Genomic DNA, 22579 nt, shown 5'->3' on the forward strand with positions numbered 1-22579 from the left:
AGTGTACCCAACCTACTGCCCTGCCTGGATGGTTGAGTAGTGGGTAAAATAGACCTGAATTCAAAAAGTGAATTTTTGCTATCTTATAGAGAGATTCTAGAGATGGCAAATGTATCTACACTAAAAATGTATCTTAAATTCTACCTGAAAATTCCCTGTGTCGTTGGCTGTATGTCTGCAATGTGAACTTATCTAAGGGAATGGTTCCCAACTTCAGCCCTCAAGTTCCCCCAACAGGTCAAATTCAGCACTATTGCAGGGGTCTACCATTAGAATTTTGAGGACTGACTTTGGGAAACACTGATCTGTTGCCTGTGGTTGCTGGTGTAATGTAATTTGGAGTGAGATTTAGTGATCTCACTACTGTGCTGCTCACTGTTCTACTTGCTGGAGAGAAAGCTGTATCAGAGGATCTACTTCTGCTTTAATCATTCTGTGGATATTTGATTTTTATTGAAAAGATCCCCCACCAGTTGTTAGCTCAACAGTCATCAGATCAGCAGTCATCAGGGGCAACTCAAGGGATAGTCAACACAGTAGGGATTTTTTTTAGCTCCCTTCCCACATTTCTCTTTCAGTCAGTTAAAGTCTTGAGACAAGTATCTGCCTCTTTTTAATAAGGGAGATTGAGGTGCAGACAGACAGTACTCAGAAGCTGCTTGGACGGGGATCCTTAAAGGGGTTGTAAATCCTTGTGTTTTTCCACCTTAATGCATCCTATGCATTAAGGTAAAAAACTCCTGACACTGACCGGCCCCCCAGCCCCCCGTTTTACTCACCTGAGCCCTTTGTTCCCTCTGCCCGGGGTTCTCGGCTCTTGATTGGATAGATTGATAGCAGCGCAGCCATTGGCTCCTTCTGCTGTCAATCAAATCCAATGATGCGGTCGCTGGGGGACGGGGCAGAGTCCGGCATTCTGTCTCTATAGACGTAAATGCTGGACTCGGGAGCGCGCCCGCAAGGGAACCCCCCGGGAGAGAGCTTCTCCCAGAGGGTTTACCGATGCGAGGAGGAGCCATGAGAGCCGCCAGAGGACCCCAGAAGACGAGGTTCGGGGCCACACTGTGCAAAACTAACTGCACAGTGGAGGTTACATAGTTACATAGTAGGTGAGGTTGAAAAAAGAAAAACAAGTCCATCAATTCTAACCTATGTGTGTGAGTATATGTCAGTATTACATTGTATATCCCTGTATGCTGCAGTCGTTCAGGTGCTTATCTAATCATCTTTTGAAACTATTGATGCCCTCCGCTGAGACCACCACCTGTGGTACCGCTCTTACCTTAAAGAACCCTCTACGTAGTTTAAGGTTAAACCTCTTTTCTTCTAATTTTAATGAGTGGCCGTGTATCTTATTAAACTCCCTTCCGCAAAAAAAGTTTTATCCCTATTGTGGGGTCACCAGTACGGTGAGGAAAGTATGATATGTTTGTTATTTTTAAAAAAACAAAAACGAAGGCTTCGTGTCACTTTAAAGTAACCTTGTCAGTCACCCAAAAAAATCTTAATAGTAGTTCCCAATCCCTACAATAGAGGCCTATGTCTCCTATCTTCCTCCGGTGCTAGCACTGCAGCCATCAGACTCTTTAGCATTGAACACTTCTGGGAGCACCTGTGCCCCCCACCCTATGCTGTGGTTCCATCCTCCCATCCCTAAGTAATTTCTGTGTCCTATAGTGAAATAGGGGCAGGGGTATAAAATGTAGTGGTGGACGGAGGACACAGGCATCCTATTCTCAAAAGGGTTGAATGCTGAATAGGCTAATGAAGGCTGCAATGATGGAACTGAGAAGATTAAGGAGAAATGGTCCCTCAGAAAGGTGGTATAAAGGTGGTATAATACCTATAATACCTTCTGTTGCAGGACACTGCCATTAGGATTTTTTCAGGTGATTACTGGGGTCCCTTTAAGCAGGAAGAAAACAGAGAGTACCAGATCAAAGAACATAGTGCAGTATGTGTAAACTATGTCATTTAAATAGATAAAGTAAAAAGATGGACTCACAAAACTATTAAAAAGAAGGGCATGTAGTCTGTTCATACTGAGTGAGACCACACAGTCTCTAAATCCACATGAATACACCAACGGTCCAGAAGAAGCCTGGCCAGGCTGCCAGGAGAACTGCACCACAATGCACTGCAGGGGCACTGAAATACATTTTTGAGGGGGATTTCCTTTTTCATCAGCCCTTTAAGCAGAGTTTAAGGAGACATGAGCAAAAAGGTCAGTGACTTTTTAGACTCTACAGGAAAGGACAGGTTTGACCAGGGCTACTGCAAATATTATTGCCTAGTAACACCAGTATGATGTGAGGACTATCTCGGTACCCAGTGATTGGAAACGTAAGGAATTATATTAAAAAATATACATTTATTGGGAAAAATATATAAAAATACAGTCACAACAAAGAATAAGACAAAAAGGTAATACAAAAGAATTCAACAGATATGTATTCTAAAACCCAACTGGTGGGTGGAAACAATGTGATGCGGGTAGGAATTCCCTCAACAAGTTTCGCGATGATTGTCGCTTCTTCAGGAGGTAATACCCAGAACATCTAAAATAATATATAATTATAATATAATCTATAATAATATATAAAATACCCACCCCTATTCATGGTTTATCTACTAAGTGAGGCACCACCAAATTTAGTTTTTAGACTCTACATTCCCCACAACCCTGGGGCCCTGATCCCAAATTGCTGGACTTTTTTTGAGCTGTCCTTTAAACCAGAACATTATTCAAAAGCAAACTCCCAGTAAACATTTTAAAGAAGTATGGCAAAAGCTAGAAATCTTTCAGGTTTTTTATTATTTGTGTCCACTGCATTGAAGTGATTTATGGTTCCTGTTAAGATGACTGAACTTAAAAGAGAAGTATAAGTTGTTTTTTTTCCCCCCATCATACTTACCTAGGTGGATGTAGCATCCGTCCAATGCTGCATCTGTCCCCTGGCACCTCTACACTGAGAACTGAGCGATCAAACATTGCCGATGGCTCGGTTCTCACAGCTCCCTGAGCAGAGAGCTGCTGCCTGTCAATCAGCATCTCTCCGCTCTGCTCCTCTGTGGAGCTGTGGAGGGGCGGGGAGCGGTCGTCTCAGCCTCTCAGCGAATTGCTGAGAGGCTGAGATGGGTGTCAGTCCAGGCACCTGGAGTATCCCGACTTCTATTGTCGCAGCGCCTGGACTGATTCCTGTGATGTTAGCAGAGAGCGGACTTTAGTCTGCTCTCTGCTGAAAATGAGTCACAGGAGTGCAAAAATGATTGCACTCCTGTGACCCATAGGAGAAGCCCAGCCAAACGAGCTTAGGCTGGACTTCTCCTTAAACTACTTCAGCCCCGGACCACTTGGCTGGCAAAGACCAGAGCACTTTTTGCGATTCGGCACTGCGACGCTTTAACTGACAATTGCGTGGTCGTGCGACGTGGCTCCCAAGCAAAATTGACGTCCTTTTTTCCCCACAAATAGAGCTTTCTTTTGGTGGTATTTTATCACCTCTGTGGTTTTTATTTTTTGCGCTATAAACAAAAAAATAGCGACAATTTTGAAAAAAATGCATTATTTTTTTACTTTTTGCTATAATAAATATCCTCAAAAAATATATAAAATAACAATTTTTTTTCCTCAGTTTAGGCTGATTTGTATTCTTCTACATATTTTTGGTAAAAAAAATCACAATAAGCGTTTATTGATTGGTTTGCGCAAAAGTTATAGCATCTACAAAATAGGTGATAGTTTTATGGCATTTTTATTAATCTTTTTTTTTTTTACTAGTAATGGCGGCAATCAGCGATTTTTATTGTGACTGCGACATTATGGCACTAGGGGGCGCTGTAGGGGTTAAGTGTGTCCTAGGGAGTGATTCTAACTGTGGGGATGGGCTATGTGTGACATGACACTGATCACCGCTCCCGATTACAGGGAGCTGTGATCAATGTCCTTGTCACTAGGCAGAATGTGGAAATGCTTGTTTACATCAGCATTTCCCCGTTCTTCTCTCTGTGAGACGATCGTGGGTATCCCCACGGACATCGATCACACTCACGGAGCTTGCGGCGTGCGTGCGCGCAAGCCGCTTCTTAAAGGGCAATGTACAAGTATGTTAATATGCCTGTACGTGCCCTTCTGCCGACGTATATCGGCGGGAGCTGGTCGGCAAGTGGTTAAAGTGATACTAAAGTCTCATTTTTATTTTAGTTAAAAATAACAAACATGTTATACCTACCTTCTCTGTGTAATGGTTTTGCACAGACCAGCCCAGACTCTCCTCTTCTCGGGTCCCTCTTCAGTGCTCCTGGCCCCTCCCTCCTGTTGAGTGCCCCCACAGCAAGCAGCTTGCTATGGGGCACCCGAGCTGAACCACAACTCCCTGTGTCCATTCAGACACAGAGCCAAGGCCCAGCCCCACCCCCTTTCTCTCCTCATTGGCTGACTGACTTTGATTGACAGCAGCGGAAGCCAATGGAGCTGCACTGTTGTCTCAGCCAATGAGGAGGGGAGACCCGGGCAGTCGAGACACTCCTGCAACATTGCTGAATCTAGATGGAACTCAGGTAAGTAATAGGGGGCATTAAGATAAAAAAAAAACCTTCTGACTTTACAATCATTTTAAAGCATTTTTTCTCATTTTGGATAGATTAAGGTAGGGTAATAACCCCAGTCTTTTTTGCCATCTGTGTTCCATTGGGCATGTTTTCCTTCACTTCCTGTCACATAAAAAATGGAAAGATGGCCAAAAATGGAAAGTGAGAAGCACTCTCTCTATATTGAGGCGAATCCTTGGTTGTCACCAGGGTCACCAAAACTAGTAACCCTATTAGATGATTTCCTTCTATTCCTGTTCTTGGGACACAACCCACAATTTGAGATTTTCTTTCACTTTTAGTATCTACCTAACAGGGACACAGACAGCAATAAAAACCTGGCAAGCACTCTAATCCCGCCCCATGCTGTTTTGTAAACAACAAAAAAAGTTTTGCCTCTAGTTAAACTTTAAGCTTTGTCTGGAATTCAAAATTAGATAATCTAATTAGGTATTTCTTTTAGTACCATTTTTTTAATTATAGACCATAAAGAAGTAGTTTTATAAACAGAAAGTAATGAGAAGTCGGATGACAAATTTGTTATAAATGGGGCGTTTGCCTAATGTGAATATAATTTCATAAATCAATAAGTTGTTTGTTCAGTATATGGCTTGAGTGTCTTTTCTCAGTAGGTATGATTGTGGTCTAACACCTACACACAAAGCAGGCAAAATGTTGCTATTCATACTGGCCCTGCAGTATTTCTTTTGTGATTTAGATTTTTTGCCAGCGATCGGGAGGAAAGGATGGAGTTTTAAAAAAGCTTTTCTTGTATAAAATCCAGGTGGCAAATTCAAATGTGATTAGTTATTATAATCTAAATATGGGAGGAAAATAATGTTATTTTGTTGCTGCATAAATATTCAGATATATACTGTAGTCATCGTTTGGAAACACACCAAGACATCATTCATTTTGAAATTGCCTGTGAATTTCTGCTGCATTGTTCAGCAGAATGATAAAACTCACTGACTGAAAAAGTGTTCTGCGAGCATTCATTAGGATTTCGGGCACAGGTAAATTGAAAGCACAATTGAGATATGAGAATGTGTCTTGTTTCACCCATACAGCTAGTCCCAACTGACTTTGAGGTGTTGATTTCACGCTGATGTAAAATACTCCTTGAAGAGGTTGGATTTCCGAGAATGATTTAAAGAAAGATGTATTATATGGAAATAGATTTCTGCACATGATACGCTGTTTGAAAGGGCATTTTGTTCCCATTGCTATTGTGGTGATCCCACTGGGAACATCTTGACAATCCAATGACCATTGTCTGACACTCCAGCTGAATATATTAAAACCTGAATTTCTCTGGCAGTGCAAATTGGAAAAGACGGTAGAAACAAAATAAAATTCTTAACGTTCTTATTAATTTACTGTCTTATGTTAAGGGACAGCATAAAATAATCTTTTGACTGTAGTATATTTTTGTTATTGTTCCTTGGAGATCACTAACCTATTCATTTACCGATCAATACCAGTAAAGACTGGATATTGACTTTTGAAGGGATTTTTTAACCTTGCTTCCCCATCTTTTCCCCACCTCTTTTTTTTCCTGCCCCCCTTCTTTTACTCTTTTTTTTTGTTTTTGTTTTCCTGGGGTTCGACTCTAACCCCCCCCCCAATAAAAATATAGAACTAAAAATGGGAGGAACCATATGACGTGGTGTGTAGGTGAGATATGCTGCCTGGATACCACCTTTTTGCATTTATAAGGTCCACGGATCCTTGTCCTATGTATGCTTCTTGGCTATGTAACGTAGTCTCTCGCTTCTTGTATATGAGGTGACTATGTGTTTTGACTTATTGAACTGTAATGCCAATTCTTCAAAATAAAAATTTAAAAGAAAAAAAGACTGGATATTGGAATGCTGTTCTGCCTCTCTAATCTAAGCACTGAAAATGCGGTCTCTATAACTCATCCAGTTGTGGCAAGTTAGCTGTAACTTACAGTCCCAGTAGAATTGGCAGACAGTGATGCAATCCAAATGACATTTTGCTGATCATAGGAAGCTTTAATCCAAAATTTGTGAAGATCATAACAGATGAACGTCAATTAAGTCAAAAAATCATAAAGTGTCTAGCTCCAGCAGATTACAGTATGTGGTGAATGGAGGCTAAAGCATAAAGAAGGAGGGTGGGACTAACTCAAAAGAGCATCCCCAAGCTAAAAAGTGAGGTAGGGACAAAATTATTTGAAGGTAAACAAACAACAATACATGTGTAACATGATAGGTACAATGTTACTAAAGATAAGGGATGGCAGTTCATTTAGGAGTCTGACTTAAAGCCTCTTTGTTGGAGCATTTTTTTTCAGTACTATGTAAACTCTGTTCTAAATTTGGCATTTTATAAAAGATAGTATGAGACAAAAGAACTATTTTGTACTGAGTAGATTAAACATGATGTGAGCTGCATTTCTGAAAACTGAAGGAAGCGACTGCAGTATTCTAACAAATGACTGAGACAATGAAGTTGTTTTCGTTCCTTTGAAGGTTAAAAAAATCCATTAAAAATTATGTTACAGCATATGTTGTAATGGCATTAAATGGATGAATCAACACACACATAGTACAGCGCAAACACAAACTGGAACATAATTTAGAAGGAAAGGTAAAATACATTTATTCTTTTATGTATGCTCTTATTTTAAATTATTATTATTATTATTATACAGGATTTATATAGCGCCAACAGTTTGCACAGCGCGTTATAATATAAAAGGGAGACAATACAGTTATAATACAATGAAATACAAGAGGATTAAGAGGCGCCCTGCTCAGAAGAGCTTACAATCTAATAGGGTGAGGCAGGGGGTACAAAAGGTTATAACTGTGGGGAATGTGCTGATGGAAGTGGTAGGAGATTAGTTGGAGACGTGATAGGCTTTCCTGAAGAGATGACAGGTGGAGGTAGCGAGTTCCAGAGGATGGGAGAGGCTCTGGAGAAATCCTGGAGATGAGCATGGGAGGAAGAGACGAGAGAGCTTGAGAGTAGGTCTTGAGAAGAGCGGAGAGGATGATTTGGGTGATATTTGGAGACTAGATTGGTGATGTAGCTCAGGGCAGAGTTGTGAATGGCTTTGTATTTTGTGGTTAGTATTTTGAATTTAATTCGCTGGGAGATTAGGAGCCAGTGTAGGGATTGGAGGAGAGGGTTGGCGGACACTGAGCAGTTGGTAAGGTGGATAAGTCTGGCAGCAGCATTCATGATAGACTGAAGAGGGGATAGCCTATGGAGAGGCAAGCCAATGAGAAGGGAGTTGCAATAGCTAAGGCGAGAGATAACAAGGTAGTAAATGAGGAGCTTGGTGGTTTTATTTGTTAAAAAGGGGCGAATTTTAGAGATGTTACGGAGATGAATTCTACAAACTTTTGACACCAAGTGGACTTGAGGCTGAAAAGTCAGAGTCTAGGATTACACCTAGTACCCTGGCGTGAGGGGAGGGACTGATAGTTGTATTGTTGATTTTATTTTAAATTGGATCAAACTTTTGATTGTATGAATAGAGTAGAATTGTAAATATTATGCTTGTATAATAATGTATAAATTACACACATTTTTTTTTTTCTTTTTTTTTTATGACAACAGATTTGATTGTACAGCATGTTCCGGCGATCTCCAAGCCATGTCTTAAATTAGGACAGAATAAAATGCTTACATATTAACCAGCTTTGATGGCCCTTCTTTTGCAAAATGATCACGTACTTCAATACTTGTGTGTGAATAGAACTCTTACATTGTCCAGCACTGATGACTTTTCCACCATAGATTGCTTTGTCATTGATTAACTTCAGTGACCATTCCCAGTAGAGCATTTATGCTCCAGCCAGCCCTAATTTTCATCCCTGCATTCAAAATGCATGTTTAGTACTTCTTTCTACTGTCTTGTGTATTTACAGCACTAATTGAACAGTTTTGATGGTTCTTCCTATGTTTTGAGGTGTCACAAATTGATAACCTCTGATGTCCTTTGTTGTTGGTAGAGTGCTAAAGTTTTGTTAAGCTTTGATGGCCTTCCCTGTAAGGTTATTCTACCAATGTGCCTCTATATAGCCATCATTGATGCTTTTATTTACTGGTATTTATAACATCTTATGCATTAGCCAGATTAATGTTGTTTTTAGTATGTCAATGGCTATTTTGAGTTTATTTTCTATTATTATATATTGCCTATTTTTTGTCGTTAAGTAAATTTGAAATTATTTTTATTTGTAACTTACTATACCTGGTGTAAGGGTGTAATTCATATACAAACCCATCAGTGGGCTGATAATACTGATCAGCAAACAATACAACTGTGCTTTTATCAAAAATCCACTTACTGGCCTGTTCATAAAAGGAAGGCAGATACCACTATCCCCTCTGTTGAACACCACAATTTTTACTCCACTCTGCACCTGCATTAAATGAGTGATTCATGAAACGCAGGCTACGTTGTTGAGTCTGCGGGATCCCACATGGTGCTTTCCCACATAAAAAAATTACCCTTGTATTGGGGATTCACCAGCACAGGAATGATTAAATGGTTTCATTTAGGCAGCCAGCATTCTTCTCCTATCCACAGCCCTCTAGGCTTCTCGGTCCTGGTGTCCTCTCTTACAATGCAGGAATGGATGTACTGGAGCCAGTTTAAAGAGTTACAGTTTACAGTTTAAGTCCCATGATTCGAGGTTACTGTGCCACCTGAAATTAGTTTCATGCTCTTCTCTGAGTGTGGGAGAGGCTGCAGAGTGCTCATAAGGAAAGCAGTGCAAGGTAACACAATAACCTCCATTTTCACAAACTAAATCAGCGGTGGTCAACGTATTAAATTAGAACTAAAGGCAAAACTTTTTTTTTTTCATTTTGGGTAGAGCAAGGGAGAATTTTTTTTTGCCATCTGTGTCCCATTATGGAGATTTCCTTTCACTTTCTGCCCCATAGACAAACAGGAAGTGAGAGGAAATCCCTGAAAATAATGGTCATTCCTTTGGGACCGCCAGGGCATCAGAACCAGTGCCCAATGGAAAATGCCCCCTCTGTTACTTTTCTGGGGACAACCCAAAATTTTGTAATTTTATTTACTTTCACTTTCAATGATAATTGTATACAGGGCAAATAAAGAGGGTGAATCTTAATGGGGCACAGACGGCAATAAAAACTGACAGATGTTCTAATCCCTCTCCACTCTATCCAAAACTAAAAAAAAAAGTTTTGCATTTACTTATACTTTTAATATACTGGTGGGTCTCAAGTGGGGGCGCTGACATCACCAAAGGGTTGAACATTTTATTCAGCATACACAGTGCTACAGAAAAATGTCAGAGGCTGAAGACATTCTAAGGGAGAAGGTCAGAGACTGGAAATTAGCCACAGAAATGGTCAGAGACTGTATATGTCCAGTGGTGTATTTAGGTTTTGTGCTGCCCTAGGCCTGACTAAACTCATGCACCCCCTAATTTAAATATGACCCACCCTTCCTGTGAAGGCCACACCCCTTCCTATTTAAGACACGCCCTATCAGGCCTCCAATCTTAGCAGAGGACGGGAAGAGAAGACGGGAGAAGACATCGAGGAGCTGTCCCACCGAGACAGGTTAGTGCAGTGTTAGGGGGCACAGTGGCAGCGTTTGATATGGCACAGTGGCTGCGTTTGATGGGCACAGTGGCTGTATTTGATTGGCAGAGTGGCTGCATTTGATTGGCACAATGGTGGCATTTGATGGGCACAGTGGCTGCATTTGATGGGCACAGTGGCGGCGATTGATGGGCACAGTGGCTGCAATTGATGGGCACAGTGGCTGCATTTGATGGGCACAGTGGCTGCATTTGATGGGCACAGTGGCGGCGATTGATGGGCACAGTGGCGGCGATTGATGGGCACAGTGGCTGCAATTGATGGGCACAGTGGCTGCATTTGATGGACACAGTGGCTGCGTTTGATGGGCACAGTGGCTGCATTTGATGGGCACAGTGGCTGCGTTTGATGGCACAGTGGCTGCGTTTGGTGGGCTGCCTGGGGGGTAACCATATACAAGTTTTTAAATTGGTCCTGGCTCACTGTTTCAATCCATTTGCATATATCCATAATGGATATATGTAAATGGATTCACTTGCTCTCATCAATTACCTGAGGGTTTCTGCCGCCGTCGTCCTCCTCCTCTCTCTCGCTGCTCCTCCTCCTCCTCTGGTTACAGAGAGACCCGTCCCCGTTCGACTCCTGAGCTGGAGAGCATTGCAATGATGCCATGCGGAGGTGGATAGGCGGAGCATTAGGCTCCGGCTCTACCTCCACCAGTATGTGCATCGTACACCAGGTATGGCCAGTGACACTGACAGTCACTCATGGTCTGTTTTATGGGTGCGGCAGTCGCTCCACCCCCCCCCCCCCGCCAAGTACACGCTCCTTCCTGCCAGTGCTGAGTGCGGTGCACATTATATATAGCAAGGCAAGCTGCGGGAGGCTGTATCTGTACGGGACGTGGGGAGGACGGGTCGGGGGGGTTTCATGTGGGGGCGGCAAAAAAGCCGCTGCCCCCCCACAAAGTGCCGCCCTAGGCCTAGGCCAAGACACAGCACTGTATATGTCACAGGAGACTGCTAGTGATGTCATTACATTCCTTTTACAAATAATGCTTCCACATTTGAGCTCCCTACAGGTCCTTTAAATGTTACTATCCCCGCAGTTTCCTTGACTTCCTCATTAGTGTGTAACACAGAGCAAGAGGTAGCAATTCCAAGCTTTCTCAAATAATATATCGATACATAGGAAGTCTATGAATGATGATCCTCATATTGTTTCAAGCACTTATGTGGAGAAAGCAAAAACAACTGTAAACTGTGGCCACAGCATAAGTTCATTTTGCCAGATGTGGGCTCCAGGGAACTAAAGGCTACCATAGATACTAGAGGGTGGTTAATCATGCAAACACAATCTGACTTCCCTCAGGCAGCTGATAAATCCAGTGATGCCTTGTGGTCAGAAGGACACATTAGCCAACTGTTTGTGTAAAGGCCTATAGAGAGGGGTGGGGTGCTGCAGACACATCTGGCCCCAGCTCATTATTGGGAATACAATAGCGATTCAATAATGTTTTATCTTTCAATTGTTTTTATCGTTATTTTTAAAAAGGATAGAAAGGTACAAAGAAATACAAAACTTTGTATAAGCACCACATTTTAAGCATATATTTTTCATGTTCCAATACATTAACTTTTGAACAGTGAAGATAAGGTGCAGTGTCATCCTCTTAACCATATCAATCTTGTCTGGTTTACAATATATGGATGGCAATTCGCCATGGGGTCAATACCACCTACCCCCCCCCCCCCCCCCACACTCAGTAGGAAAAGGGCCTCCCCATGGGAGAAAAATAAATGAGACATACTGAGGTATAACATAACAGTTGCCCTGGGGGAATTTCCCATAGGAAACATCTTGCAGTGATGAATGCACCTTTGTCGAGAATAGCTAACGAGAATAGGCCGTAAACAGCCTTTTTATGTGCCTAGGTGGTGCTGCCACCTGGTGGGGAAAATTGTAATTGCACCACCAAGGCACATAAAAAAGCTGTTTACGGCCTATTCTCGTTAGCTTGACAAAGGAGCGCGCACTGCAAACATCTTCCCAGTGTGCACGCTCTGAAACGCGTTGCTATAACGTCCGTGAATGAATGAAGAATTTGTATAGCGCTACAAATGCGAACTGAGTCGCTTCACGTCCGTGACACCATCCCGCCATACGCTGTGTTCCAGCCCTCTCCTGCGATCCACCAGCTGCGTTCCAGACCTTGTTCTGGATCCCGTTTGAGTGCTGAGAGACTCCTGCTTGTCAGGATACAGACCCCACATAGATCAACAGGATGAGATCACTGCTGACAGCCAAGATGAAGATCGTGCATTTTCACTGGACTCTACTGATCTAAAGATACGACAATGAGTTTTTTTTAATACACTTTGTCTGTTAAACATAACAGTCTTACTTAGAGGCGCTTATTTCCTGTTTTTTCTTCACATGTTTGGAGTGTGCTTCAACTCCCCCTGCAAGGCTGCCCTGATACTATAGACTGTCTTCTCACACAGAGCTAGAGAGCTCAAAGGACTCTTGTATGGACTCATGTGTATACAAGAGTCAATATGTATGCATTCCATATACTACAGCCTGTGCCACTGTCCACTGCATTTTTTGAGAAAATATTAAGTGGCCTGAGCCTACAGGCAATGCCAGTTACTAGTCCTTTACCCTGTATTTGCATTTTTTAGGAACAGCATCCACAGTACAAGACCTCCTAGGAGAAACTTTGATCTTCACACATACATGACAAAGATTATATTTATGCTGAGTTTCTTTTGTTCAGCTTTCCCACCTAAATAATTTATTGTAAAACGGCAAAGAACAGTCTCTCTGTGTAGGCCTCCTGTATGAGTAGGTAGAAGGCACGTGGTCCTCAGATCTCTTGTTGGATGGTGCCTCAGATGTTTATAGCTCCCTCTTTCCATGACACAGTTACAGGGGCGTCAGTATGATTAACATTGCTGAGTGATGCCCACACCCTGGGGACACACACCGAGGAAATGGTGACAAATGAGATCACATCAATCAGTATTTTCCTCCTCAATTCTCACCGAATGTTGCTTTATAGGAGCTGGACAGGTGTATGTGATTTTATATAAATGCAAACATGTGCACATGTAGCATACAGCACAAGAACTGGCATCCACCTAAAAGCTGTTTTCTCGAATTTGTCTTCAAATAAAAGACCAGCATGGTTTACATTTTAACACCTTTTCAAGATCTTCTGAATATTAGTCTTAACAATTGTAAGGCGTTCATGATGTGGATAAGGTGCCAAAACAAGCAAAGAAAAATATTTTTTCTGTTGTGGTTGAGTAGCCCTGTATCCAGCACTAGATGCAGCATATGATGGGCTCTGAGCCATGTACATCATTATCAGGTTCATGAATAAAGAGCAAAATGTTGGCGTCAATCACATTTGCATATTGATGCAGCCAATGTACTGACCAAATATACAAACCTGGGGAAAAAATTGTCATAATGGAAACTAGCTGTGGAATCCAACCCAAGACATAAACAGGACAATTAAAGAGGCAAACACTAAAATAATAATTGTGCGTGTTTTGAAAAGACCATGCTTCTTATCACTAATTAAAATAATAGAACTGAACTCCAAGCAAATAGGATCCCTATTTAAACCAGGTATTTTCTATTTAAAATGTTATAACATTTTTTTTAATGTAACAAGTACAACTATCTGAGTCAGATTATTAGCTATACAGATGGACATGAAAGATCTGCAAGAAGGGCAGCAGTGTGAGCTAATCAGGCTGTATTGCATTGACCTCGTGGGTGAGCTGCTTCTCCCTCATTGTCAAATCAATAGACTCTGTGGCAAGGGTGCCTGGGTCACAAGAATGGCTGAACAGAATTTGTAAGTCCTCCTGTCAACTAATACAGTTAAGATACATCTATTTTAATGTTGAATTTTCAGTTTGCTTTAAAGGGGTAGTAAACCTTTATGTTTTTTCACCTTAATGCATCCTATGCATTAAGGTAAAAAAACACCAAAACACCTGGCAGTCACCGCCCCCCCCCCCCCCCCCCGTTTTACTTACCCGAGCCCCTTCATCTCCTCGGCGGGGATGCGCTGTCCCTCTCTCAACGGGGTCCCGGCTCTTGATTGGATAGATTGATAGCAGCCCAGCCATTGGCTCCCACTGCTGTCAATCAAATCCAATGACACGGGCTCGGGGGGGGGGGGCGAGGCGAGTCTGGCATTTGTGTCTGTGGATGCAAATGATGGACTCGGGAGCGTGCCCGCAAGGTAACCCCCTCGGGAGAGCGCTTCTCCTAGGGGCTTATCTGATGTGGGGAGCAGCCGTGAGAGCCGCCGGGGGACCTCAGAAGAGGATGTTCTCAGCCAAAACGAGCTGCACAGTGGAGGTAAGTATGACATGTTTGTTATTTAAAAAAAAAAATGATCCTTTACAATCACTTTAAAGCCCAACTCAAGGAAAATGAAAAAAAAAAAATCCGTCCTTGCAGTGCCCCCACCCCACCCTAAATCTGCAAGGGCAGATTTAACTTTAAGGCTTCATGTACACTGCTGCTGGTAAACGGATGTTTAGGAGCAGTTGGGCGTTTTTTTTCACCTGCCCCTGTCCTCTGTTATCTGATCAGTACATGTACACAGGATAGTCGTTTCTAAGCATTTTTTGGAAAGCAAAGAAATGCATTCAGAATGGTTGTTCAGAGGCATTTGAAATGCCTGTAACAGCTTGTAAACGCGGCACCTCGTGTTTAGACGCGTTTCGTTTACAGGTGTTTTTCATTTTTGACTATTTGCAAAAAAATTATATATATATATCTATATCTAGATATATGTGCAGGGGGGTGAGGGCGACTGCTACACACAGGAGGCTTTTTTATCTTAATGTATAGAATTTATAGAATTAAGAAAAAAGCCTTCTGCCTACAATCACTTGAATTGCTTATTATGTCTAGGAGGGAGTGTTGAGCAGTCTTTTTCACTTACCTAATTCCTCGCTCCACCTGGCTCCAGCGTTCTTCTTCTCTGCCTGAAGCTCTGGTCTGTGGGTGGAGCCTCAATGTCATCATTGTACCATGTAGGCACATTAATCTGTATGGCTTGCTAAGGAGGCTGGAGTTTGACCAGAGCCAGTCAAGCTTACAGAGCAGCTGTGGATGACCGGTCACAGTGCTGGAGGGAGTCTGCTGTAGCAAGGAGTGAAAGTAAATATTTACACCTAAACCACTTGACACCGGGAGATTTACCCCCTTCATGACCAGGCCATTTTTTTTGCAAAACACCACTGCTTTAACTGACTATTGCGCGGTCATGCAACACTGTACCCAAATAAAATTTATGTTCTTTTTTCTCACAAATAGAGCTTTCTTTTGGTGGTATTTGATCTAATCTAATATCTTCATAAATTTAGGCCAATATGTATTCTGCTACATATTTTTGGTAAAAAAATCCCAATAATCCCAATAAGCGTATATTGAGTGGTTTGCGCACAAGTTATAGTATCTACAAACTATGGAATTTTTTTTTTTTTTTTACTAGTAATGGCGGTGATCAGTGACTTATAGCGGGACTGTGATTGGGGAGTGACACTAATACAGTGATCATTGCTAAAAATATGCACTGTCACTGCACTAATGACACTGACTGGGAAGGGGTTAACATCAGGGGCAATAAAAGGGTTCATTGTGTGCTTTTACTAGGGGAAGGCATGGATCCTCTACCCTGCCTTGCAGAGACACAGAATCCATGCCTTCCCTTCTGTTAGAATTGCGATCTGCCTTGTTTACACAGTTGCTCTTCACCAAGTGCTAAACCACTTCACTAATACAGTCCCAATAACACAGCGCTCACAGATTACATAAAGTGCATATATCAAACAGTGCAAAAAAATGTTTTATATTACATATATGACAAAGTCTTTTCAGAAATCTTCAATAAAGTGCTTGTTGATCCAAATTCCATACAAAAAGTGCTGAAGTGCTTCATAAAGGCATGCTGTGTAATGTGCCCCACTCCCCTGTCCCCACTGTTTGATATATGCACTTTATGTAAGCGCTGCAGGAGCTGTGTTATTGGGACTGTAATCGACCCATTGCAAGGGTTTTTTTTTTTTTAACTCGAGTTAGATTTTAAGGGTTGATAATTTGAAGTGTATCTAATATGGTCAAAATATAAAATCATATATTAATTTCCACAATGTATTTAAATTATTTCTAGCCTACTCCTTTTATCTGAACAATCTTGAAATCTTTTAAGCTTCCACACATATATTTCCTTGAAGTCTCTGAAACGTATTTACTATATCCTGTGAGTAAGTGCTGATGCGTCACACAGAGCCTGCCTCTCAGCTACAGTTGTGTTGGGGGAGGAGTTTCAGTAGGCGGAGTCAGTAGAGGAATCACTGCTTGCATGCAGCAAGGTACCATGGGAGATGTAGTCCTCTAGAAATCAAAAGTAGCAGAGGAGAAGCTGCAAGACATGCAAGGAATCCAGGAAGTTATGCAAAAAGATGCCAACAGTCAGGCAGAACTCAACAACATGAACGTAAGCTTATATTGTATTGTTAATAATAATTATTGATTGTATTGCTATTACAATGCTGGTGATATAAAATGTAAGTGTATGCTGTGATCAAATAACTCCTTTAATATTTATTTGAATGAAGATGGTTTGAATGATCCATTGGCTTCTTATATCTTTATGAGCAAGATCTCCCAGTTGGGAGCACCTGCTCTGATCTACTACAGCCTTTAGGAAGCCAAACTAGAGAATTTTGCTTTTCCTGCTGCATTCTGTTTAGTAAAAATAAATAGGGATTACAGTGGAATGAATTATACATTCTGATAATGGAAGCATATGGAAGGCAGAGCTTATAACATAGTTACATAGTTAGTCTGGTTGAAAAAGTCTATCCAGTTCAAGCAATAGAAGGGGGGAAAAATATACAATCCTATATATACAATCCTTTACCCACAGTTGATTCAGAGGAAGGCAAAAAAAAAACAATAAAGCATGATCCAATTTGCTCCAGCAAGGGAAAATAATTCCTTTACGATCCCCCAAGAGGCAATTGGATGTTCCCTGGATCAACTTTACCCATAAATATTAGCATCCAGTTATATTATGTGTATCTAGGAATGAATCCAGACCTTTCTTAAAACAATCTACTGAGTTAGTCAGAACCACCTCATAGGAAGTCTAATCCACATTTTCACAGCTCTTATTGCGAAGAACCCTTTCCGTATTTGGAGATTAAATCTCTTTTCCTCCAGACATAAAGAGTGCCCCCTTGTCCTCTGTGATGACCTTAACCACTAAGCCACCGCCCACCGTCATATGACGGCGGGACGAGGCTTCTGTTGTTCTGGGAGGACGTCATATGACGTCCTCGCCCTCCCGAGCCACTAGGGGGGGCGCGCTGCGTCGCTCGGGACCCGGTGCGCGTGCCCGGCGGCCGCGATGTCCGCCGCGCACCCGCGATTGCCGGGTAACAGAGCAAGAGCGTGGATCTGTGCATGTAAACACAGATCCACGTCCTGTCAGAGAGGAGAGGAGACCGATGGTGTGTCCCTTGTACATAGGGACAGCGATCGGTCACCTCCCCCAGTCAGTCCCCTCCCCCCACAGTTAGAATCACCTCCTTAGGTCATACTTTAACCCCTCGAGCACCCCCTAGTGTTAACCCCTTCCCTGCCAGTCACATTTACACAGTAATCAATGCAATTTTATAGCAATGATCGCTGTATAAATGTGAATGGTCCCAAAAATGTGTCAAAAGTGTCCGATGTGTCTGCCGCAATATCGCAGTCACAATAAAAATTGCAGATCGCCACCATTACTAGTAAAAAATAAATAAATAATAAAAATGCTATAAATCTATCCCCTATTTTGTAGACGCTATAACTTTTGCGCAAACCAATCAATATACGCTTATCGCAATTTTTTTTAACCAAAAATATGTAGAAGAATACATATCGGCCTAAACTGAGGAAAAAATTTGTTAAAAAAAAAAAAAATTGGATATTTATTATAGCAAAAAGTAAAAAATATTGTGTTTTTTCAAAATTGTCCCTCTTCTTTTGTTTATAGCGCAATAAATAAAAACCGCAGAGGTGATCAAATACCACCAAAAGAAAGCTCTATTTGTGGAGAAAAAATGATAAAAATGTAATTAGGGTGCAGTGTAACATGACCGCGCAATTGTCATTCAAAATGCGACAGCGCTGAAAACTGAAAAATGCCTTGGGCAGGAAGGGGGTGTAAGTGCCCTGTATTGAGGTGGTTAAAGTGAATAACTCAACACCAAGTTCACTATATGGACCACTTATGTATTTATACATGTTAATCATATCCCCCTAATCTCCTCTTCTCAACAGAGAATAGATTGGGTTCCTCTAATCATTCCTCATAGCTGAGTTCCTCCATGCCTCTTATCAGTTTGGCTGCCCTTCTCTGCACTTTCTCCAGTTCCCCAATATCCTTTTTATGAACTGGTGCCCAAAACTGAACTGCATACTCCAGGTGAGCTCTTACTAACGATTTGTACAGGGACAAAATGATATCTCTCTCTCTGCAGTACATACCTTTCTTAATACAAGAAAGGGGTTTGCTTGCTTTGGAAACTGCAGCTTTGCATTGCATGCCATTATTAAGCTTATGATCTACCAGAACACCCAGATCCTTCTCCACCATTGACTCCCCCAGCTGTTCTCTTTCTAGTATGCACATGTTTCTAGCCCCCAAGTGCATAAATTTGCATTTATCAACATAGTAACATTGCTGTTAGAGTCCTGGGTAGGTATATGAGTATTTAATTCAGTTCAGATCTGTTTTGGGTTCCCTTTTGTTTTCTATTATATTCTGTTAAAGGAAAACTATCATTGTCTTTTTTTAATCATTGGTCCCAGGCTGATGCGTTAAATGTCTTATTTTTATGCTGCTCAGCTAGGAGCATCTTTAGTAGCACCTTCAGGGAACTAAAGGACAGTACTCCTCCAGCTGTAACATCGTAGGAAAGTATCCTCTAGCATATCCAGGGGCATTTTTCTTACTGTACCTGCATATTTCTGCATATCAATTTGATGATGATCTTTATATCTATGTATTCACCTATATACAGTATCTTATAGATAAGAAACATAATGTATTCAACCATACCTTGTGGTGACTTGCAGCTAGGGTTGCCACCTCATCCCTTTAAACCCAAACACATATGAATTAAACAGGTTCTAATTAAATGCAGATAAGGCACCAAGAGAGTTTATTTACCACCTTAATCAGCCACAGAACCTGTGTAATTCCTATGTGTTCGGGTTTAAAGGGATGAGGTGGCAACTCTACTTGCAGCCTATGGGGCAATGTAGAAATTAATAGAGTGTGTTAATGTTGGAAACATTCATTGCTGCAGACAGAGATTTATAACATTCAACCAGATGTGTGATCGTCACCCTTAATAAGAAAAGACATCAAATCTTTAATAATTTGCAATACAACCACATGTCGGTCAAGCTGGAGATAATAGGGTCCCTGCTCTCTGGTAATAACACCAAATATAAGCAGCTGTTTTCCTGCTTTCCTGCTCTCAGTCAGAGATCTGCCTATAACCAATCTATTGATGTCTCAGTTTTATCATTTCTTTTCTTTTGCCCAAAACATTTTAAAAATGCGCAATGGAAACAATATTGTTATTGTTAGGTAAGAGAAGTTAAACACCTGTAGCAAAACAAAAACTGTTTAGTAATAATTCCTAATTTGCAATGCCAACTGGTACTTAAAGACCAACCCCGTGGCATGGAAAGTGCCAAAAAAGATAATCATATACTGCTATTCAATTGTGATTAGAAGGTTTGCAATCCTTTATTATCTAGCATACTTGTTAAGGGGATGCTATTCTAACCCTGTATTTTTATTTTCCATTTGTGTTGATTAAAATAGCACCTCTTCACATACAAAGAGTAAAAACTCTAGAAACTACTGAACGATAGTGTGCATTTTTAAAAGGAGGAAAAGAAAACTTGGGATACTTGCCCTTAGCAACCAGTCGGATACAGTGCCTTGAAAAAGTATTTATACCCCTTGACATTTTTCACATTTTGTCATGTTACAATCAAAAACGTAAATGTATTTTATTGGGATTTTATGTTGTAGACCAACACAAAGTGAAGAGGAAGGAAAATGATAAATGGTTTTCAAAATATTTTACAAATAAATATCTGAAAAGTGCAGCGTGCATTTGTATTCATCTCCCTTTACTCTGATACCCATGACTAAAATTTAGTGGAACCAGTTGCCTTCAGAAGTCACCTCATTAGTAAATAGAGTCCACCTGTGTGTAATTTAATCTCAGTATAAATACAGCTGTTCTGTGAAGCTCTCAGAGGTTTGTTAGAGAACCTTAGTGAACAAACAGAATAATGAAGGCCAAGGAACACACCAGACAGGTCAGAGATAAAGATGTGGAGAAGTCTAAAGCAGGGTTAGGTTAGAAAAAAATATCCCAAGCTTCGAACATCTCGCGGAGCACTGTTCAAGCCATCATCTGAAAATGGAAAGAGTATGGCACAACTCCAAACCTACCAAGACATGGTCATCCACCTAAACTGACAGGCCGGGCAAGGAAAGCATTAATCAGAGAAGAAGCCAAGAGGCCCATGGTAACTCTGGAGGAGCTGCAGAGATCCACAGCTCAGGTGGGAGAATCTGTCCATAGAACAAATATTAGTCATGCACTCCAGAAATCTGGCCTTTATTGAAGAGTGGCAAGAAGAAAGCCATTGTTGAAAGAAAGCCATAGCAAATCCCATTTGCAGTTGCGCAAAGCCATGTGGGGGACACAGCAAATGTGTGGAAGAAGGTGCTCACATCAGATGACACCAACATAGATTTTTGTACTAACAGAAAAACACTATGTGTGGCAAAATTCTAACACTGCACACACCATCCCCACCATGAAACATGGTGGTGGCAGGGATAGGGAAGCTTGTCAGAGTTGATGGATGGAGGAAAATATAGGGCAATCTTAGAAGAAAACCTGTTAGAATCTGCAAAAGACTTGAGACTGGCGCAGAGGTTCACCTTCCAGCAGGACATCCACAGCTACAATGGAATGGTTTAGATCAAAACCTATTCATGTGTTAGAATGGCCCAGTCAAAGTCCAGACCTAAATCCAATTGTGAATCTGTGGCAAGACTTGAAAATTTCTGTTCACAGACGCTCTCCATCCAATCTGACAGAGCTTGCTCTATTTTGCAAAGAAGAACAGGCAAAAATGTCACTCTCTAGATGTGCAAAGCTGACAGAGACATCCCCAAAAAGACTTGCAGCTGTAATTGCAGTGAAAGGTGGTTCTACAAAGTATTGACTCAGGGGGGCTGAATACAAACACACGCCACACTTTTCAGATATTTATTTGTAAAAAAATTAGAAAAACCATTTATCATTTTCCTTCCATTTCACAATTATGTGCCACTTTGTGTTGGTCTATCACATAAAATCCCAATAAAATACATTTACTTTTTTGGTTGTAACATGACAAAATGTGGAAAATTTCAAGGGGTATGAATACTTTTATATGAACATATGCATTTAAGTAAAATGTAAATAATTCTTTAGTAACAGCATACACTTTCATTTTATAGCATCAGCATTATAATAACAATGCAAACAGTAATTATATTTGACAATCCAATAAAAACTTACTTGGAAAATCTCCTTTCATGCTGCGAGTGCTGTGTGTCTGCTGGCCATCTCTTTCCACAACTTCCTGGATTCTCTACATGCTTTGCAGCTTCCCTTCTGCTGTTGTCATGTAATTGAATGAGGAGCTTGAGATGATGAGGGTGGCCTCTTGCACAATTCCTATCAGAGCACCCCTGGGGTTACAAATAGAACTGCTAAGGCAGTGTAAGAGCACAGGTGGGAGGAAGCTGGAAGCACAGACTTGAACTTGGAAGGGTTTGTGTCGTGTCAGTAGAAGTGCACTTGGCATGCTTAGTTAAGCTTCAATGCCTGCAAACATTAGCACATGAAAATTAACACAATCTCTCTGACAGCTGACAAGAGGTCATTGACAGCTGTTCACCTTTAATTTCTAAGGACTATATATCCCATGGTATCATGCTACCTGCAAGTAGTGATTCCTGTACTGACTCAGCCTCCTAAAATGCCTTTTCACAGCACCTCTGTACTTCAGAAGGCAAGCTCTGAGAAATTTGTGACACGGCAGTGCCTACTCACAAAAAAAAAAAAAATACAAATTTCAAGATCATTCTGATATTAGGAGTAGGTTAGAAATAACTGAAATACAATGTGAAAATTAATATATAATATGCTTTGAACAAATATTATTTGATAAAAGGACTGATTTGCCTTATTTAAAGAAGATCAGCTTTAAAGTGATTGTAAGCGATCACCCTGTAAAACAACCCATTCAGTTTAAA

The 22579-nt window shown here is 41.2% G+C and overlaps 1 protein-coding gene across 5 annotated transcripts in view; it reads left to right on the forward strand.

Moving 5' to 3' along the window:
• The window catches only part of SYT7 (synaptotagmin 7), a 571182-nt gene that overhangs the window by 156463 nt on the left and 392140 nt on the right, over positions 1-22579 (forward strand). The gene's annotated exons all lie outside the window — the stretch shown is intronic.

This window comes from Aquarana catesbeiana, linkage group LG11 (assembly GCF_042186555.1).
Source record: "Aquarana catesbeiana isolate 2022-GZ linkage group LG11, ASM4218655v1, whole genome shotgun sequence".
NCBI lineage: Eukaryota > Metazoa > Chordata > Amphibia > Anura > Ranidae > Aquarana > Aquarana catesbeiana.